Below are 13858 nucleotides of genomic sequence, written 5' to 3' on the forward strand. Positions count from 1 at the left end.
CTGAGATGGTCATCTTGAGGTCAAGCATGAGGGGACTCACACAAATGACAAGGTAAGTGTTGCACAGACAGGGCTTCTGTAAACTGGGGCAATAAGGACGCTCCCATTGAAACGTATGCTATAGATATGGTGGTGGCAGAGAAAATGGCCTTACATAATAAGGGAATGAGTCTATCATTTCAGTAATCTGAGGATAAACATGTATCTGCTATATTTCTGTAAGCAAAAGCCCTGGCATCTTGCAGACATATCCCCTCCAACACACTCTACTGCGAGCAAGCCCGAGCTCAATGAACAGACTTGGTCCAGGTCAGCATCAACAACCACCATGGCACTTGGTCCAGGTCAGCATCAAAAACCACCATGGCACTTGGTCCAAGTCAGCATCAACAACCACCATGGCAATGCTTATCATCTATTTAGCAGTGTCCTTGAATCTGTTCACAAAACCTAAAAATATAATAACACACTGAATTACATGCCCAACACTCTTATATTTTGGACAGGCCCAAATCTCCAGAAACTGATCTATGGTTTCCTGTGTTCCTATTTAGAGTGGATGAAGTCTTGCACTCCACACTGCTCTGTTCCGATTGGAGCAAGACCCAGGCTGATTTGTATATGTCTAGTTTATTTTTCTTGTGGCATGGTGGGCAGAAAAACTAGACTGGGATGCGACCCTGAATAATTACCTATGGCTACGATTATTTCAAGTATATTGCACCTATCACATTTTTGCTTTCTTTATATGCTGGCAGCACACAGGCATAAAATGGATTTATCCTTGAGGGTATATTATTTTCTGACACTTCAACTTTGATGGAATGAGTAACAAAATGTGATGGATGAAATATTTGAATTAATCTGGGCCACTAGTAATTACTTTGGGATGCACTCTAGTTCGGTGTTGTTGTTCATTGTGCCCCGAGAGACAGGGAGCAACCATATACAAGTCAGTCTTGGCCCTGCCCCAGAAAGGGACAGCTCAGTACAAACTTCCAACCAAATCCCCCATTGTATGGTCTCACAAGCAAAACTGGACACATTTCAGCCGTTTTGGGCCTCATCTTGAGGTGCAGCTTGGCTCCACTGGCACAGAAAGCTACCAGACTATGGACTAGGAATACTCTTCCCTAAAATAAACTGGCACACGATTAGGATGAGCAGCATGCTCTGAAACAATATTTAAAACTGGCGTGTGTTTGAATGCATAGTTTCTCCTTTGCAAAAAATATATTTGCCTGTTGTTCAGCAGTGGTTTCCCTCAGGCTCATAATTTTCACACTGACACATGCATGTTTTACTGCTACAGAACAGTAGGCCAGCTTGAAGGGCTGGAATCTTCTAGTATTTCCCTTTAGAACTTTTGGGCAATATATTTGTTTGTTTTTAATATAAAGTGCACCCTTTAAGTTTTCTCCACAAAAAAGATACTATCCACCCTGTACTCTCCTGAATGGGGCAACGTTCCCTTGCTTGGCAGGATGTGTGCTTGGTATGATTACGTTGACCAGGGTTGCTTTTAGTTTTGGTCCTGCAATGGCTGGTGGTGGTGCAGGCCACATACATTTCAAGATTGTCCTCAATCAACAACAACACAGTGTTCAACAGCTAGCCACGTCACCGAAAACTGTGGCAATAAAAGGAGACGGTAATATAACATTAATCCCTGGTAAATGAGTAATCCTAACTCTCTGGGCGTGCCAGAGGGGTACCAAGTCGAGGGTTCCATCCCCAAGACGGACCAGGAGGATGATTAAGGACAGAGGGGCAGATTTACTAAACTGACACATCTCTGCATATTAGCAGAGATGGGTCAGTTAAATTGTGTCATGTAAAAAAAACCTTGCGTCACCATGGATGTGCCGCATTCACAATGCGGCGCACTGTGGCGCAAGGATGGACAGATGCAAGATGCATCTATTGGCGTAAAGGCAACCCATTGCTGGAGTCATGTCGCAAACACGACGCAACTCCTGCAATGCTTCAGACTGCGTGTTGCTGTTATGCTGCGTCACTCCTTACGCCTGTTTCAAGCACTTTTACGAGGCTTACTTACGTCGTAACATCCCACCCTATATACATTATACCTGATGCAGGTATATTGTGACGCAGGGCTTTAAAACGTGACGCATCTCAATAGATGGGCCACGTTGTAAATGTGTCGCAACGTGGCACATTGTTTACGATGCTGCTGCGTCACAAAGAAATCTGCCCCTCAGAGTATGAAAGGGGCCAGCTTGAGATACTTGTCCTCTTTTGCGGTCACTGTTTACCTACCTGCCCACCGAACTAATGCAAAAAGTTTGAGCCCACTTTTTAACATTGACATTTGATGAATTTTAAAACATTTGAAATGTAAACTGAGTACCAGTGAAACAGCTTGTGCTTTTTCAGAGTGGGTAAAAGCAGTTTTACTTAAACTCACAAATCAATCCACCCTGCCTATCCAATAACATTTGAGACAAATATCTCCTAGAAGAAAAAGGCGTGTGCATCAGCTTCTAAAAACGTCACTGCCCAAAGTAATTATTTATTGGCTGCGTTCTCACAAAAGCTGAGGGTAAAAACATCCTAGCAGAAACTTACTACATACCCACCTGTGCCTCACGTGTTAGGTAGAGAAGCCTCCATCTAAGCAGCCGGAATCACTTTCGGGCCGTATTTATCGTGCATGGCTACCACGGCACCTCTCTCGGACGCTCACGGACCTGTTTGTTTATTTTGAGATCGTTTCTTTCTTTGCAGTGACATCTAATTTTTCACAGCAGTATTTGAACACAGCGAACAGTACCTGTGTGATGGGTAGGCTGTAGCACCGGGTCTTATTAACTGTGAGCTGCTGTTCACTGTATAGACCTGTGTGGTTAAAACATGGTTAAAACGCCTCGAAAGTGTTTTGTGACACAAGGTTTGCTGGAGGAAGACAATAGCTCGTGATTGCATTCTCCTCCTACACTTCACCGACAACATTCCATTGTTTCTTAAAAATTAATATATACATTTTAGTAAATGTGGTACTTAGGCAGAGCAGGAATTCAGGAGAACTTTGGAATTCAGTACTGGACCTTGTTGAAGAGACGATCTAATGATGTGTGCAGATGCTAAAGCTTCCGGGTCAAAGGACATGTAGATCTCAAATCACTGCCTTTACAATATGAAGTCAGTTGACATCTAAAATGCTCTGACAAGGCAGAAATGAAATACATTTCTTTTCAGTGGCTCTGTGTCGAAAGGAATCTTTCTCTCTTTTTTCAAAGCACATGTTTCCACGTAGCCCTAAGCCAAGACTTTAAACACCCTGGGCTAGTTTTCCAACTTGTCAGAGAGAAGAGAAAACTGATACACCGAGGCTATGTTGGGGATGATGGCAGTGGCAGCTCCTCCGCTAAGGCGGTGAAGCGTCGCCCCAGCAGTGCAAAAAAGAAAAAGAAATTGACAATAACAGGACAATATTATCATTTTCTTTTTCTATGCAGGAGTCGGGGAGGGCCTAGCTCCGTGACGCCAGAGCAGGGGAGGAGTGGCTTGCACTTCGTTAAATTTGGCCCTCTAGGACCAGCCAAACCGTCATGCACACTTAGCATGTTCTCCATTGGGATGTGTTGCACAGTTCCATGGAGAACATGCCCAGCCTCCCCATGCACTGCCTGAGCATCCAAACAGGACCCTCAGACCAATCACGGCGCTGCTAATGCAGGTTCTTCATTGGCTGTGAGAGTCCAGAAGCCTGGGTGCTTCCGGTGCTTCCAGCAGACAGAGTAGTGGAATGCGGCAGTGGAAGAGGCGTGCAGCAGTGCGTCAGACAAGGTAATTTCATTTTTGTAATGTTGTTTTTAACCGCCCGCGCCTCCCACCCCCGTACCGAGCGATCCGCCACTGGTGGGTGCAGAAAAGGTGTTGTCAATCCATGGTGTTCTATTGGGCCATTTGAAGTTTGGGGCAAGGAAAACATGCCAGCTCTTTGTGGAGAACAGTACTGGAAATGGAAAAACAATTACTTCTGGAACCCATACATTTTGGATATAGGTGTGGTGGTTGAAACATGGTGGAGTAGAGTCATGAAAAACATAGTCTAACAGTCAACGTATCTATCTATACTAATATTATAAAGAGAGAGCTCAAACCTTTGAGGCGGGTAATCTCAGTAACCACAGCACCAATCACAACACCCAATACAGCGTTGGAAAGGGCAGTTGCAGCAGAAGGACATAGGCTATGCAGACGGCCACCATATACATCTAAAAGGTAAAAGAACCGTGCCAGCAAAGTAGTCCCTTGTGGGCGTGTCTGCGTTCTGCTGTGAGCGTGTGCTGGGGGCGTGACAAACGCTGGGGGCGTGTGGTACGTTCCGCCCTTCATGCCATGTGAGTCGTACATACAAGTGCCAATTACGCAATTGCGCCGCATCAAGGGGCACACTGGGGGCGTGACACGCTGGGGCCGTGACAAACGCTGTGGGCATGATTATGGGGTGCAGGGGTATTTAAAGGGACCAGGGTGGGATTCGTTTTTAGGGTGTAAAAGGTAATAAAATAAATACATAAAAATGCAATTTAAAAGAATAAATGTTTAAATTAAATTTAAAAAATGTATATATATATATGTATATATATATATATATATATATATATATATATATATATATATATATATACAAACATATATTTAATGTTTTAACTATATTTATGATCTACTGTTTGTTTTACCTGTGGTTGTACCTACAGTACAAACTGTCTTTTATGATGAATTGAATCGAAATAAAGACATTTGAAATTGAAATTGAAATGAATGTCTTAATGATGCACTTTTACAATATATATGACTTTACCACACATGCATTTGCGTTATAATGGCATGCGTGATAAAGTCATATGCGTTGTAAAGGTTTTAGAAATGATGGATTTGCGGAGTAATAGTCTAGCGTTATAAAAATTGCGGAGTGATGGTATGCGGGATGTTGGTTTGCGGGATATCATCACATATTCGTTTTCCGCTGTTCTTATTTTTTTATGACCCACACCGATGCTCTTCGGCAAACCTAGCCCTGAACCCTAAAAATACCCCTGTACCCCAAAACCCAAACCTAGCCCTGAACACTAAAATACCCCTGTAACCCAAAACCCAAACCTAGCCCTGAACCCTAAAAATACCCCTGTACCCCAAAACCCAAACCTATCCCTGAACCCTAAAATACCCCTGTTCCCCAAAACCCAAACCTACCCCTGAACCCTAAAATACCCCTGTACCCCAAAACACAAACCTAGCCCTGAACCCTTAAAATAGCCCTGTACCCCAAAACCCAAACCTACCCCTGAACCCTAAAAATACCCCTGTACCCCAAAACCCAAACCTAGCCCTGAACCCTAAAAATACCCCTGTACCCCAAAACCCAAACCTACCCCTGAACCCTAAAATACCCCTGTACCCCAAAACCCAAACATAGCCCTGAACCCTAAAAATACCCCCGTACCCTATACCCAAACCTAGCCCTGAACCCTAAAAACACCCCTGTACCCTAAAAACCAAACCAACCCCTGAACCCTAAAAAACCCGTACCCCAAAACCCAAACCTATCCCTGAACCCTAAAATACCCATGTACACCAAAACCCAAACCAACCCCTGAACCCTAAAAATACCCCTGTACCCCAAAACCTAAACATAGCCCTGAACCCTAAAAATACCCCTGTACCCCAAAACCCAAACCTAGCCCTGAACCCTACAAATACCCCTGTACCCCAAAACCCATACCTATCCCTAAACCCTAAAAATACCCCGGTACCCCATAACCCAAAACTATATCTGAACCCTTAAAATACCCAAACACCCCAAAACATATTCCTCAGTACCCCAAAACATATACCCCTATACCCATACGTACCTTATCCAAACATTTAAAAAAAACATGCTTTTACCATTCATACATTTACAACGAATTTCGTTGAAATGTATGCGTGGTAAAAGCATATGAAATGTAATGCCATGCGTTATAATGGCATTGCGGAGTCATGGTACTTTCGTAATGAAAATATGCGGAGTGATGGTATGCGGAAAGAAAGTTTCGGAATAATGGGTGTGTACCTCGGGAAAGAATCATTCAAGACTCACACAATTCTAATTGTTAGACGGTCGCCGATGGCCCTCAAGCGGGGGCACGCGTGAATTAGCGTGTCACATTACACACATTCTATTTCATACCCGGACAACGTCGGGACGGGCTGCTAGTATATTTATAAGGACAAACATGACAGTAAATCTATTGTGGTTACTTAACTGGAAACAGAGAGTGGTAGGGCAGGAAGTATTCTCCATGGCTCTGGAAAGCGTGCTTCCCTGCCGTTTGTTTTACTCCTGGCAAGTCACTGGAAAGTACTGTATTTTTTTTTTATTTCTACCTCAGTGAACATGACAATCACGCATGTCCACTGATGGTCTTCATGTTTATATGGATTGAAACCCTGGAGCTTTCTCTGAGTTCAAGGGGGCATGTATAGTGCACCTCACTTTTAAAGAGTGGCTACTGCCCTCTGTAACCAGGCTGTGGTAGACTGACAGTGGTCGCTGCATTAATCTATACTCAGTGGTACCTGTACCCTGGAGGTGCTGCCTACCGGCTCCCTCCTGGTAAGGTCTCTACAGGCTCACCCCTTAACCTGGGTTCTTTATGGCTCAGTGATCGTGTGAAATGTGTATTGAGATGCAATGAGTTCAGTGGGTGAAGATGGTGAGTCATTGTGTCTAGTGTGAGCCAAGCTAGTATTTGTTCTGCTGGACAATCCTGCTTCCCGATACCCCTCCCTATTCTTCTATTCTTAGGAGAATCTTTGTGGGTTGCGGTAGGAAGTGCTGTTAGCAACATTTAGCTAAGACACTATCTGCAAGGACTACCCTCTACTTTTCGGTTTGGTGAATGCCAGGGCCTGCTGGCCTAGCGCTAATTTAAATTCCTTTCTAGTGAAGACAGGTACCAAGAGACTGGGCGAGTCCCCCTCACATGGACTAATCACTCAGTGAACATGCAGGAATATGTCCAAGGATTGAAAAGGCACCCAGGATGGAAAAGTAGCAGGCCCCCTGATTGGATTTGTCTGTCAATCAGGAATAATAAAAGTCTGTCCTCATCGGTCAATAGGAAGTGCAAGACTGTTCTCCTTTTCAGACAAGGCACCCACAAAGGACGTTAGGGAAGCAGAGAGCCAGGAGTAGAGTCCAGGAGCTGGATTTTCATCCTATTTTCAGACGTGGGGATGAGTTTGAACTTGAGAAGTTCTTTGCGATGGATTACTGGTGAAAGGAATTTACCTGTCTGATGGAAGAAGCTGGACTACAGCTCGTCAAAAGGCATCCCAGCCTAGAATGAGCTGTCTGAAGTCTGTGGAGGCTATTTGTGCTTTGGAACACAAGGAGATTTCAGAAAGCTGCTCAAGATGAGGAAACTTGCTGTACATCAACATCGAGGGAGACCGGGGAAGCTCCATGCTGTCATTGAAGGTGAGACTGCCTCGCCCCTGACCCCTTTCTTGTGCTCTCGGAACCTGTGGGTGCTTCCAGTTATCATCTGTCAGTGGGGGAAGAGTGCCTGTTGAAGAACTTACCATGTGAATCCTAGGTTCCTGCACCAGGGCTTGTATAGTCCCCAGCTTGGATTTTGCTTGCCCTGCATCCGGTAGCAAAGAGTAACTGATTATATGTAGGTGTTCCCCTGATACTAGGTAAGGTCAGGGACTGAAAAACAATTGTACCAAAAATTATAAGGCAGCTTTGTACTTGAACATTATCTTTGTAGTGGGGACAACTATGAAAGATGACTGGAATCCCAGATGTAAAATTAAATCTCAATATTTATTGGATCAAAAATAGAAAATTCATAAAAATACATACACATCAATTATGATCTATAGTTCAGTAAATTCAAGCATAGTTTAGTCATAGCATTATATCGTAACATCCCTATTGCTCATTCATCCGTCTTCATTCATCCTATTTTTTGAAATAGATGTTTTTATTTGTGTAGACTTGCTATATTGTTTTAATATGTAAACATTTACTATTTTAAATCTTGCAAAAGGGTATATTCTTCTGAGATACATGTAATGACAATAATTTTCAACAAGATCAATATTCAAATATTCTTAGTCCTTATTCGTTACAATATTGTCTCAAATTATAAAAAATGTGTGAATTCCTACTTATCCATCATTGCTATACATTCATATCTACACGCGTTTCGGCTATCCCGCCTTCATTAGGAAGCCATGAATGATGGACAAATATCCTGGATTATATGTGTTATTGCACCAGTCCAGCTCTCTCTAATGGATCATCAATAGGGATAAGGTAGCATGAGATGAGCACCTCAAAGTGAAGGGTGGCAGGAACAATGGAACTGGAGCGTCTGTTCACAATTCCTATTCTCTCACGGGGATTAGACGCTTGTTATCAAAGTTCCGACACTATCGGACCATACTCAATACAAACATTCCCTCGTACTCCTTTGCCTAATGTACTATTGGGGACGCGATGTTTAAATGAATCGTGTTTATCCTCCTGGATTAGCAAATAGCACCATCCCCCCGGGAGCCCACTCCTTTTGTGACATTTAAGGCTACGCTGGCTACCCACTACCCGTTTACGGGTAGCCTAATGGGTAATAGCTTAGTGGGACTCCACTAACTGTGCCAAGACACCAGGCACACCTATCCAGATCACTGACACCACCAGAGGGGTGTACTCAACAAGGAAGCGTGGGCACTTCTCTTGTTTTTGGTGGTGGGACGGTGGGTGGACTAGGAACATTTGACATCATATCAAGTGCTGAAACCATACTACTGAAAGACAAATATTGATACCCTTGATCTAGCTTTGAAGAGTAACCCTGTGCAACATAGTCGGTATAATGTAATGTTAACTGTTTTAATAGTGCTTGGTATCCATGGCCTGTAATGCTGTTTGGGATCTGAACTATGGCTAACAAGGTGCATAGAGACTTCTGGTTTTCACTGTGGGGAAAATTGAGTGCTGGGATGTGAGGCAGTGTACTCCCACCCTACTTCTGGTTTTCACTGTGTCTTATTTTTATGTGCAGCATATTTTCCTTGTGTGATTAAAGTACTTTTCTTTTGTAATGTAAAGTACGGCTATTATGGTGTAGTCTGTAGTCTGAATGTCTTATCTACCTCACCTCCTTGAGTAAGTCTTGGACTGCTCTATCTCGCTACCCTTAGAGAGTCAAGGGAAGTAGAGGCAGTGGTGGCTCCTCCGCTAAGGCTGAGGAGCGTCACCCCACTGCCTTGAAGCAGCAAAAGAAAGGAAAAATCAAATTATATTAAAGTGATGTTATTATCATTTAATTTTGTGCTCCTGCTGCGGCAGCTTGGGTGAGGGGGCAGGGCTGGGAGGAATGGTAAAACACCCCCCATCCACCCAACGGCAGCCGCGACTGTGTAGAGGACTGTGGTTTCAGAACAACTTTTAGTGATGCATATGGGGCCCAGTAACCCCTGACTGCACTGTTGCCACAGGCATCTGGTCATCACAGAGAGGTTTGCTTTTTTAAATATGGAGCTGAGGCACCTGCTGCATACATCATAATGTGCCTAGCAAGTTTCAGGGAATAGTAATAAGGAGAAGATAATTCTGGTGGTTAATGCTCTTGCTGGAAAGATCTCTGTTTTTTAACCACAGCTTTAACTCATAACATAGTTAATGTGCCTGCTACAAAGCATTTAATTTAACATGCAGTTAACATTTTATATAGCTACGTAAGTTGTTAACTACTTTTGACGATGATATCTACCTTTGTTACTTGCAGTTCATAGGTGTATAATCCTTCTAATATAGATAATTGAGCTATTAACCAGCATCAGTGTGCTGTATGCAAACTGCAAGGCATGGCTTTAGAACCGTATTTTTTTTCTCTAACTGTTATTGCTAAAACTGTTTCATTGGGTAGTAATAAAGATGTATTAGTACAGACAACCCCAAGTACTGCGTTATGTTTTAAATTCTAATTTTGTGCTTCTCCCAGCCCATGCACTCTTAACATAAAATGGCTACCAATATGGGCGCTTTAAAACTCATTTACCTAGTAACCCTTCATGTCTTATGTAACATTTATCTACATTAATGTACACACTTGCATTAGTTATTGTCTCGGTATCCTGTGTGTACATGATGCTAAACACTCTGACACCCTACATATGGATGAGTAACGCTATAAAGAAATTAAAAAAAGGAGTAGGTGCTATTTAAATTGTTATTTGTGTAATTACTCATTCAAACAGAAACATCTGACATTCTTACAGTCTATGCATTTTTTGAGAACTGTGGATAATTATATGTTGTAGTTGTGCAACTTCAGTGTGTTATGAATACACAATTCCGTAGCAGGCTCAGTTAGGTTCATTTGTAAGACTTTAGTTCAGTACTGGGTAGCTTTGACATCGAGCAGTTAGGCTTTTTCAAAGAAACAAGTATAAAGCATTAGGTAGCACCAAAAACAGTAAATAAGAGGAACATACAACACAATAAAATCCAACACCAATTTATGAAAATAGGTGGTATTTTTATCTTTAAATAGACACCTGAACAGCAAAAGTCCACCGGAGGAATCTGGAGATATTAATTTTAGTTGAAACAATAAATCACTACTTTTTCATTCAGTGTAATAAATTATGTAATCGACTACGAAAGCAGTTTAGGTTTAGCTATGAAAAGCAGACAGATGTAGCAGCGGCTAAGTGGAGAAGTGTGGCTCAATGGTTAGAGCGGCAGACCCTGATGCAGAGGTCTAGCCCGGGACCAGGGTTTAATTCCCCGCCTCGGCGGGTCTTGGGCTCAAAAATTCCACTGACCTGATAATTCTTGCCTCGGTGCCTATTCCAATCATGGAGTCCCACTCTGCAACTCTGGGTAATAGCTTGCTTAATCTCCACAACGGATCCCACAATGCTAAGGATGCCTGGCCTCCTCCATGGGGGTGCCCAGGAGTGGACGCCTCACAGGGAAAGCCAAGATGGGTTACACAGCGGTATTCGTACAAGCGCCTTGAGACCCTTGCGGGTGAGTAGTCCGCTATAGAAGTATCAATTTACATTTTTTTTTCTTTTATTAAGCAGTTTCCCCGAGGAGAGGTTGCCAGATACTGGATACTGGTCATTGGACACCAGATGCTGGGTGGCAGGTACTGATGTGAGGTGGAGCATTTGGGGGCCCTGGAGGCCAGTAACAGAGGTGGAGGACAGAAGCGGAGGTCAGGCGGTGAGGAAGCAAGCATGGTGTATTAGGCGCCTGTGTGAAGAGTACTATCACAACTATGACCTAGACCAAAAAGGCATTTAAGAATTATTTATTTTAATGCTGTACCATAAGTTGCAGAACTTTTGCAACTAACTCCTCTATTTTAATTAATGAGGTAGGAGGTACATCCATATTGTGCCATATTTAAAAATCGCCTGAGGGGAGGAGCCAAGCAGGCACTCGAAATGGCCGCATAGTCGCTCGGCTCCGCGAGCCCTTTCGCCCCACACGTCTATCCTGCCGAATATCCTGACTCACGAAGGCATACTTTGATAAAGGAAAGAAAATGAGCACCTACCGTTTGCTTCCGGAGCTCCTGCGTGCCGCCGATCCTGGGAATTATCCCCGACTGCTCTGCGGCCCACGCGATGGTGAGACCGGGGCGTTGATTAGGCGGGGCCTCCGGCCACAGCTGCAGCACCAACGGCCGTTGATGGCGACGGGGAGCCTGCCGGTGGGGGCCGATGATATGAAGGATCGCTGCTAGCGGTGAAGACCCAATCCGCTTGTCGGAGACCCTTGAGGGGCAGTGTGGTGGCACAGGATCGGAGGGGGCGCATGACTCCTGTCCCCTCCCCAGATTTTGTTGCCTGGGCATAGCCAAGGACTGCCCCCGACATAGGCGGGCGACTCCCGGGGCCCGGCGGGACTTTAGCCTTTTGGTGGCTCTCCTTTCTGGACCCTGCCCCACAGCTTGTTTGCCCTGGGGACGTATCCCGCGGTGCCCTCACAGTAAGGCCTGGTCCCTGAATATGGTGAAGAGGGACGGGGCCGACTGGAATAAGATGGCGGCTGGTGCCCTTCTCTATGGCCCACGTCCAGGTTGGGCGGCTGTTGCATGGATGGGGCCAGGAAGCTCGCAACGCACGATGGAGTACACATCCTGGGACGTGTTGGCTCCCCTAACAGTTTTGCACGAGACCATTGATTGCCATGTCCGAGACCTGGGCGCAAGGATGGACGCCATTGCTGTTTTGCCCACTATGGCGGCCACGGTCCTATTCCAGCGGTCGGCCGATGGACTTGCTGCTGTGTCGATGGAGGAGGTTTCGGATCCTCGGGGGCACTGTGGGCCGCTTGAGGACCGGGCTCCCGTGCCCGCGCGGGCCGTCTTGATTGCTGGTATGGATGTATCCTTGAGACACATGTCCGGCTGGCGGCTGGGGGTGGAGCGCTGTTTTCCTCCTTGGACTGGCCCGGTTGTGTTGCGGCGGGGGCCGGACTGTTTGACTCTCCTCTCCTGGATGGTGTTATTATCTGCCAGCTTTGGGAGGTTCATGGGACCGGCGTCGTTGTTGCCTGATCTTTGCTGTCTATATTTGGATGGATTTGGATTACTATGTTTTTTTATGGCTTCGCCCCGTCCGGGCCCATCCGTGCTGTTTGGACCCTCAGGACTGTGCTTTACATTGATTATCGAGAGGACTTCTGGCGGTACTACTGCCAGACAGGGTCAGGGATGAGGTGGCCTACACTCTATTTGCTCTAATTACTGACAGACGGTGCAGTGGGTATATTCGATCAATATTTTATCGTTATTGTGTAAACTTCTGGGTAGCCAAAAATGAGGGTTGACATTGTCTTAATTTCATATCTTTTAACAATGGTACTATCCATCTTTTCCTAGGTATTGTATAAAATGTGCAAAAGAACAAAATATGAATACATAAGTGGCTAGGTAGATCGTCACAAGGACATTTACAAAGTGTCCTAGTCCAGTCGTTTACCTTAGGAAAACTTAAGAGTCTGTGCATAATATTTAATCTAAAACGGGTTAATAAAAACCTTTCAAAGTCCGTCATGGAAAGCATAAGATAAGGCTGTATTTTATCAGTAGTCAATATAAGATGATGAGCCACCACAGTAGGTTTTGTCATTTCATGAGTTCATTCAGGTGTGCCAAACAGCAATTTTTGAGGACCTTTCTAGGAACCTGGCACATCAATGAAGGATCACTGAAGTAATCCTGGTGACCAATTTGTATTAGAAATGTTTTTACATATTGCAACCATCTTATTTTATGAGCCTTATCTGAACTCATAGCATCTTTTAAAACAGAGCGATAAAATGCACATTCATCGGTTGTCCAACCCCTGTGCCATAGAAGAACTGGTAGAATTTTAATTATATCTTCTATATATGGTAAACCAAGTTCGACGTGGCATATGAATGTGGAAACACTGGATGGGACTGCTAAAAGGTACCTCAAGAAGATATTTTCTGCCAGCTGCAGTGTGGTCACATTTGAGTACCTCCAAATACCTGCACCATAACTTGCAATTGCTACACAGGTTGCCCTGTATACGGACAGCAGTTCCCCGGTCGGCCTCCTACCCAGCTTCCTACTGAAGTTGGTTAGGGCCATTAGGGACTTAGAAAACAGAAGCCTCCTAGTTCTTATAGCATTACACCATGAACCGGATTGATCGAACAATATCCCTAAATAAGGAAATGTAGGGGTAATGTCCAAGGCCTTCAAATTAATACAAATGGGCTTCTTACTTTTATTGACCCCAGGGCCACAGTTCAAAGTGAAAGTTTTGGTGCAATTTATAGTCA

The sequence above is a fragment of the Lissotriton vulgaris genome, chromosome 5 (genome assembly GCF_964263255.1).
Source record: "Lissotriton vulgaris chromosome 5, aLisVul1.2, whole genome shotgun sequence".
NCBI classification, from domain to species: Eukaryota; Metazoa; Chordata; class Amphibia; order Caudata; family Salamandridae; genus Lissotriton; species Lissotriton vulgaris.